Source organism: Ambystoma mexicanum, chromosome 3q, assembly GCF_040938575.1.
Source record: "Ambystoma mexicanum isolate Mex_15411 chromosome 3q, UKY_AmexF1_1, whole genome shotgun sequence".
In the NCBI taxonomy this organism is placed as follows: Eukaryota; Metazoa; Chordata; class Amphibia; order Caudata; family Ambystomatidae; genus Ambystoma; species Ambystoma mexicanum.
Window position 1 is genome coordinate 236,035,922 of NC_090926.1, and position 7,055 is coordinate 236,042,976.

The 7,055-nt window shown below is 57.1% G+C and overlaps 1 non-coding gene across 1 annotated transcript; it reads right to left on the minus strand.

The window, feature by feature from the left end:
- Positions 1 to 277: 277 nt before the first annotated feature.
- Positions 278 to 428, minus strand: LOC138448350 (5.8S ribosomal RNA). Its single transcript, XR_011260166.1, has one exon. It is a non-coding gene; the product is annotated as a 5.8S ribosomal RNA (ribosomal RNA).
- Positions 429 to 7,055: the final 6,627 nt, after the last annotated feature.

Sequence of the window (7,055 nt, forward strand, 5' to 3'; positions counted from 1 at the left end):
CCCCGTGGTAGGGTGAAGGTGCGCCAGGCTTTTTTAAAGCCTGCTGCCGCCGCCACCACATCCGGGGCGCCTCGGCCACCCGGCCCTCCCGAAACCAGCATGAGGTGGGGAAACTGGGGAAACCAGGACGCGTCGGCAATGAGCTTGCGCGCCAGATTCAAGGATCCAGCGACGGTGCTGATCGGGGTCTGACCTTAGAGGGATGAATGGAATGGGGTCCCTGCGACAGCCCCAGCCACGCCCCTGGGAGTGAACCCCGGGGCGATTGATGTACAAGTGACCCTCAGACAGGCGTAGTCCCGGGAAAAACCCAGGGCCACATGGTGCGTTCGAAGTGTTGATCAATGTGTCCTGCAATTCACACTAATTCTCGCAACTAGCTGCGTTCTTCATCGATGCACGAGTCGAGTGATCCACCGCCAAGAGCCACAGGCAACTTTTTTTGTCCTAGACGTCGGCCTGACCCTGCCGGTGCAGGAGAGGTTGGGGGAGGCAGCACTGGCTGTGGCAGGACAGCCCAGCTCCCTGTCTAGCTCGGCCGAAACCATTGTGGTTTCAAAAAAATAAAAAATAATAATCCAGGTGCTCAGCCTGACCGCCAGCTGCAGCAGCACAGCGCTTCCCAGGGGGATGGTGGTAGGCCGCTCTGCCACCTGCCCACACGGCCCGATCCACTCATCCTTCCCCGACCCCTTCCACTTCCCTTTTGGGAGGGGGGCTGGGAGATGGACAACGAGGCAGGCCAGAGACAGCACAGACAGGGGGTCGGGTGGGACCACTAGAGTCTTCAAACCCCAGCCCGGCCGCATAGGACCCAGCTCCAGGTACCTGGGCAAGAGGGAAGGTCACCCACTGTGCCAGCGGGCCTGGCCATTGCTCACACAGATGTGGGCGGCTGGAACCTTGGCGCCCACCGTCAAGTGAGCCAGCTGCACCATGGCTCATGCCTGGCTTGCCCGGGTGCCTGTCTGCCTGGGGAGGCACCCCTCGAGAGCAGTCAGGTTTCCCTCGGCTCCCGGCTGCCCCCAGTCAGGGCTTCCCTGGTGACCGGGGTGTCCCCACCAATGCCCAGCCGCTGGCAGGTCAGAGTGAGGGGTGTGCGCCCCCCGGCTAGCGCAGATGCCGGCTCAGTGAGGAGAGGGGGCTGGTTGACCACGCGCACCGGACCGCTCTGCGATAGGTGCCCCGGGCTGTGGGTGTGCACGTCTGGGATGCAACCGAGGTCGGGCGCACGGCTCTCCCTCCCGCTGCTCCGCTGTTAATGATCCTTTATGCCCCCACCCACAAGCAGAAACCATTCACACTCAAATGCCCCATTTCTCCTTCCAAACACGTTCCAGATTCAAATGCCACCTCCCTCCTGACCTACATGCCACCATCCCTCCATCCGAACCCACAAAGATGCCAACATCCGTCCCTCCATACCTACACCAAGATGCTCCACCCCTCAGAGCCACACCCATATGCTTCATCTCTACCTCCACACTCAGATGGCACCATTCGCCCTCTCTCTATACCCACACCCGATTACCCCATCCCTTCGACACACACATGCTCCCACCACTCCAATAAACCAACATCCTTCTCTCCAGACAAACATACCCCATCCCTCCATTCACATCCAGATGCCCCCTTCCTTCCCACCAGAGCGCTCCAGCCCTGACCCACATGCTCCACCATTCCCTGACATGCCCCCATCATATGCCCATTCCATATCAACAATGCCCCCTCCGATCCAGACTCCACGATGCACAATCCCTTCCTCAAGACACATACCATGATGGCCTATGCTCCCTCCACACAGAAAGATGTCCCTATCCGTCCTCCGACCAATGAGCCCAAATCCTTCCCTCCAGACCCACACCAATGTGCCCCATCCCTCCCTCCAGATGCACATCAATGTGTCCTGTGCCTCCCTTCATACCCAAAGCAATGTCCCCATCCCTCCCTACAGACCCACACCCATGTGCACAATCCCTTCCTCTCAGAACCACACCAAGATGCCCCATCCCTCCCCCTAGACCAATACCATAATGCACCATCCTCCCTCCACATAGCAAGATGCCCCTTGCATCAGATGCCCATGTGCCGATCCTGAATCACATGCAGATAGCCCCAGCCAACCCCCTCTAAAACCACCCATCCTAGTATGCCCCCATCCGCCCAGACCCACACCAATGTGCCCAGTCCCCTCCTTCCAGTCTCACAAATATGCGGTCATCCCTCCCCAGACCAATGTCCCCATCCCTCCCATCAAACCCACACCAATGTGCCCCCAACAGAGCCACACCAAGATGCCCAGTCCAACTTCCCAACCCACACCTAGATGACCCATGCCACCCTCCAGACCCACTGTGCCCCATCTCTCCCTCCAGAAAAACGCCCATGTGCCCCATCCACCTCCCTCCAGAGCCATACCAATGTGCCCCACCACCTCCCTCCAGAAACACACCAATGTGCCCCACCACCTCCCTCCAGAGCCACACCAAGATGCCCCATCCCACTTCCCAACACACACCTAGATGACCCATGCCACCATCCAGACCCACTGTGCCCCATCTCTCCCTCCAGAAACACGCATGTGCACCATCCCTCCGCCCAGATCCATGCCAATGTGCCCCCACCACCTCCCCCCAGAGCCACACCAAGATGCCCCATCCAACTTCGCAACCCACACCTAGATGACCCATGCCACCCTCCAGACCCGCTGTGCCCCATCTCTCCCTCCAGAAACACACCCATGTGCCCCCACCACCTCCCTCCAGAGCCACACCAAGATGCCCCGTCCAACTTCCTAACCCACACCTAGATGACCCATGCTACCCACCAGACCCACTGTTCCCCATCTCTCCCTCCAGAAACATACCCATGTGCACAATCCTTCCGCCAAGATCCACACCAATGTGCCCCACCACCTCCCTCCAGAGCCACACCAATGTGCCCCCACCACCTCCCTCCAGAGCCACACCAAAATGCCCCGTTCCACTTCCCAACCCACACCTAGATGACCCATGCCACCCTCCAGACACACTGTTCCCCCATCTCTCCCTCCAGAAACACACCCATGTGCACCATCCCTCCGCCAAGATCCACACCAATGTGCCCCATCACCTCCCACCAGAGCCACACCGATGTGCCCCCACCACCTCCCTCCAGAGCCACACCAAAATGCCCCGTTCCAGTTCCCAAACCACACCTAGATGACCCATGCCACCCTCCAGATCCACTGTGCCCCATCTCTCCCTCCAGAAACACGCCCATGTGCCCCATCCACCTCCCTCCAGAGCCACACCTAGATGACCCATGGTACCCACCAGACCCACTGTGCCCCATCTCTCCCTCCAGAAACACACCCATGTGCACCATCCCTCCGCCAAGATCCACACCAATGTGCCCGACCACCTCCCTCGAGAGCCACACCAATGTGCCCCCACCACCTCCCTCCAGAGCCACACCAAAATACCCCGTCCCACTTCCCAACCCACACCTAGATGACCCATGCCACCCTCCAGACACACTGTGCCCCATCTCTCCCTCCAGAAACAAACCCATGTGCCCCACCACCTCCCTCCAGAGCCACACCAAGATGCCCCGCCCAACATCCTAACCCACACCTAGATGACCCATGCTACCCACCAGACCCACTGTGCCCCATCTCTCCCTCCAGAAACACACCCATGTGCACCATCCTTCCGCCAAGATCCACACCAATGTGCCCCACCACCTCCCTCCAGAGCCACACCAATGTGCCCCCACCACCTCCCTCCAGAGCCACACCAAAATGCCCCGTCCCACTTCCCAATCCACACCTAGATGACCCATGCCACCCTCCAGACACACTGTGCCCCATCTCTCCCTCCAGAAACATGCCCATGTCCCCCATCCACCTCCCCCCAGAGCCACACCAATGTGCCCCACCACCTCCCTCCAGAGCCACACCAAGATGCCCAGTCCAACTTCCTAACCCACACCTAGATGACCCATGCTACCCACCAGACCCACTGTGCCCCATCTCCCCCTCCAGAAACACACCCATGTGTACCATCCTTCCGCCAAGATCCACACCAATGTGCCCCACCACCTCCCACCAGAGCCACACCAAGATGCCCCATCCCACTTCCCAACAAACACCTAGATGACCCATGCCACCCTTCAGACCCACTGTGCCCCATCTCTCCCTCCAGAAACACACATGTGCACCATCCCTCCGCCCAGATCCATGCCAATGTGCCCCCACCACCTCCCCCCAGAGCCACACCAAGATGCCCCATCCAACTTCGCAACCCACACCTAGATGACCCATGCCACCCTCCAGACCCGCTGTGCCCCATCCACCTCCCCCCAGAGCCACACCAATGTGCCCCACCATCTCCCTCCAGAGCCACACCAAGATGCCCCGTCCAACTTCCTAACCCACACCTAGATGACCCATGCTACCCACCAGACCCGCTGTGCCCCATCTCTCCCTCCAGAAACACACCCATGTGCACATCCCTCCGCCAAGATCCACACCAATGTGCCCCACCACCTCCCGCCAGAGCCACACCAATGTGCCCCCACCACCTCCCTCCAGAGCCACACCAAAATGCCCCGTCCCACTTCCCAACCCACACCTAGATGACCCATGTCACCCTCCAGACACACTGTGCCCCATCTCTCCCTCCAGAAACACACCCATGTGCACCATCCCTCCACCCAGATCCACACCAATGTGCCCCACCACTTCCCTCCAGAGCCACACCAAAGTGCCCCACCACCTCCCTCCAGAGCCACACCAGGATGCCCCGTTCCACTTCCCAACCCACACCTAGATGACCCATGCCACCCTCCAGACCCACTGTGCCCCATCTCTCCCTCCAGAAACACACCCATGTCCTCCATCCCTCCCCAGACCCACACCAATGTACCCCAACCCACACCACTGTCCCTATCCCTCACCCAGACCCACACCACTATGTCCTATCCATCCCTCCAGACCCACACCAATGTGCCCCCTTTCTCCAGAGCCACGCAAAAGTGGCTCATCCCACCAGACCTACACCAGCATGCCCCTATCCAACCATTCAGACCCCAGCAAGATGCCCAATCCCTCCCTCTAGTCCAATAACATAATGCCTGATCCTTCTTCCAAATAGCAAGATGCCCCTTCCCCCTTGCAACAGATGCCTGTGTGCCATCCCGAATCACACGCAGATAGCCCCATGTTATGTTTTACCCATAACCTAACACCCCAGCCAACCCCCTCTAAAACCACGCATCCTAATAATCACACCCTCATAAAACATTAAATCACTCTATTAATCCCCGTTGATCAGTTAAACACAAGCATACACTGTCTCCCTATTCCTTTTCTTAGCCCTCCATACCTTTCATGTTGAATAGCTGAGCATGATTTTTAAAGTAAATGTACTTTCCTGCTCCCCCGTTTAAATCGGGTGTCTTGCAGGAACGTTCACGGTATCCGGAAGAAAATTCCAATTTACAGCCAGCCAAAAGCACACGGGTTGCTGCTGTTCCTGCAGCCTGGCAGCCAGAGCCTTGCCGCTCAGGACGCTCCAGGGCCTCCTAGAAATGTTCCCGGTGTTGAAATGCCAACCCCAAACGCTGCTAGCCAAAGGCTGGCAGGGTCCGGTTGCACTTGCACCGGCGGCAGCCAGAGCGTTCAAAATTCCCGCTCAGCCCCAGCCCGCTTACTGAACGTGCTCCGGAACCGCTTCTCTGCTCCGGAAAGCACACGAATGACATCAGAGGTCACGTGACAACGAGGGGGCGGGCCGTTTCTATGGTCCTTTTCTCGGATGGGAACTAGTCGCTACCGGGCCAGTACCATGTGTTTGAGAACATCAGTACATTACCCTGCAACAAACCCATGCTAGCTATGGGTTCAGAAATCTTTTTCGTGCCAGTGTTTCTGAGCATGGAGGCGTTCACTGTGATATTTGGAGGGGTCTATTTGTAAAGTTTTTTTTATCGGGGCTGCTGTTGACCTCCCAGTTCACCCAGGGCTGCAAGGATACCCGTTACACCCCTGCTTTAAGGGGTGTCAACAACAAGGACATGGTTGGGTCAAGTCAAGAGGGAGAGACCAAAGCAAGGACTTGCCCAAATGGGTCTCACTTGATCTGCAGGGGTGTTTGAGAGCTGCAGTTCTTTAATATTCGAAAATATCACATGAAGGCTCATTAGGAGTGTGCCGGTCTGCTGGAAAAAAGGCCGTTAATACCGGTTCTGGCATTTTTAAATGAACCGGGACACTCAGAGTTTCGGGGTAGGGGTTCAGATCCACTGAGTGGCCTGACCTGCGGGTAGTTTAGGCACCTACTGGCAAATAATTACCTCAATCACTGGCTTCGGTACAGTGATTGAGTCCCATTGGACTCCATTGATATTGATATTTTATTTCTATCGCTCTCGTAGACAAGTGTTGCAGAGCACGACAAGGCAAGGGAGGGGAACAGGGGAGAACAAAACAGCGATCTTATTAGGCCCATTGACATTGAGAACGTGCAAGTGCTTAGGAGAGGGGAGGGGAAAAGTACATGGAAGGGGGGAGAAATGGAAAGTGCGAAGCAGAGGAGAAACAGATAAATAATAATAAATAAATAATAAAGGCAACAAACAGTGGTAGTGCAGCCAGCAATTTGCAAGTTCTAGGTTTAAGGTAGCAGACAGGGTAGGTCTGATAAGTGCAGGAAGAAAACATGAGGGGGGGGCTGTATGGGTACAGATACAGACCCCAGTGCAAGGGGTTGCCCGGAGGCAGTGCGGGAGGGTGGCAGGGTGAGCAGGTACCTGGACCCAGAGGAAAGAGGGTGGCCAGGCGCACAGTGCCAAGAGAGAACAGAACAGCAGGGGAGAGGGGGAGCGAATGCAGAAGAAAAGAGGAAGGTCTTGGGGTGCTTCCAGAACCAGAGATGGTTCTCCTCAAGTTTCAGAGTGGCAGGGAGGCTGTTCCAGAGGAAGGCCCCAGCCGAAGACAGAGATTTACCCCACCTTGTTTCTTTGAAAAATGACTGACCTTGAAGGAGTTAGAGGTGGAGGCGCAAAGAGCTCGA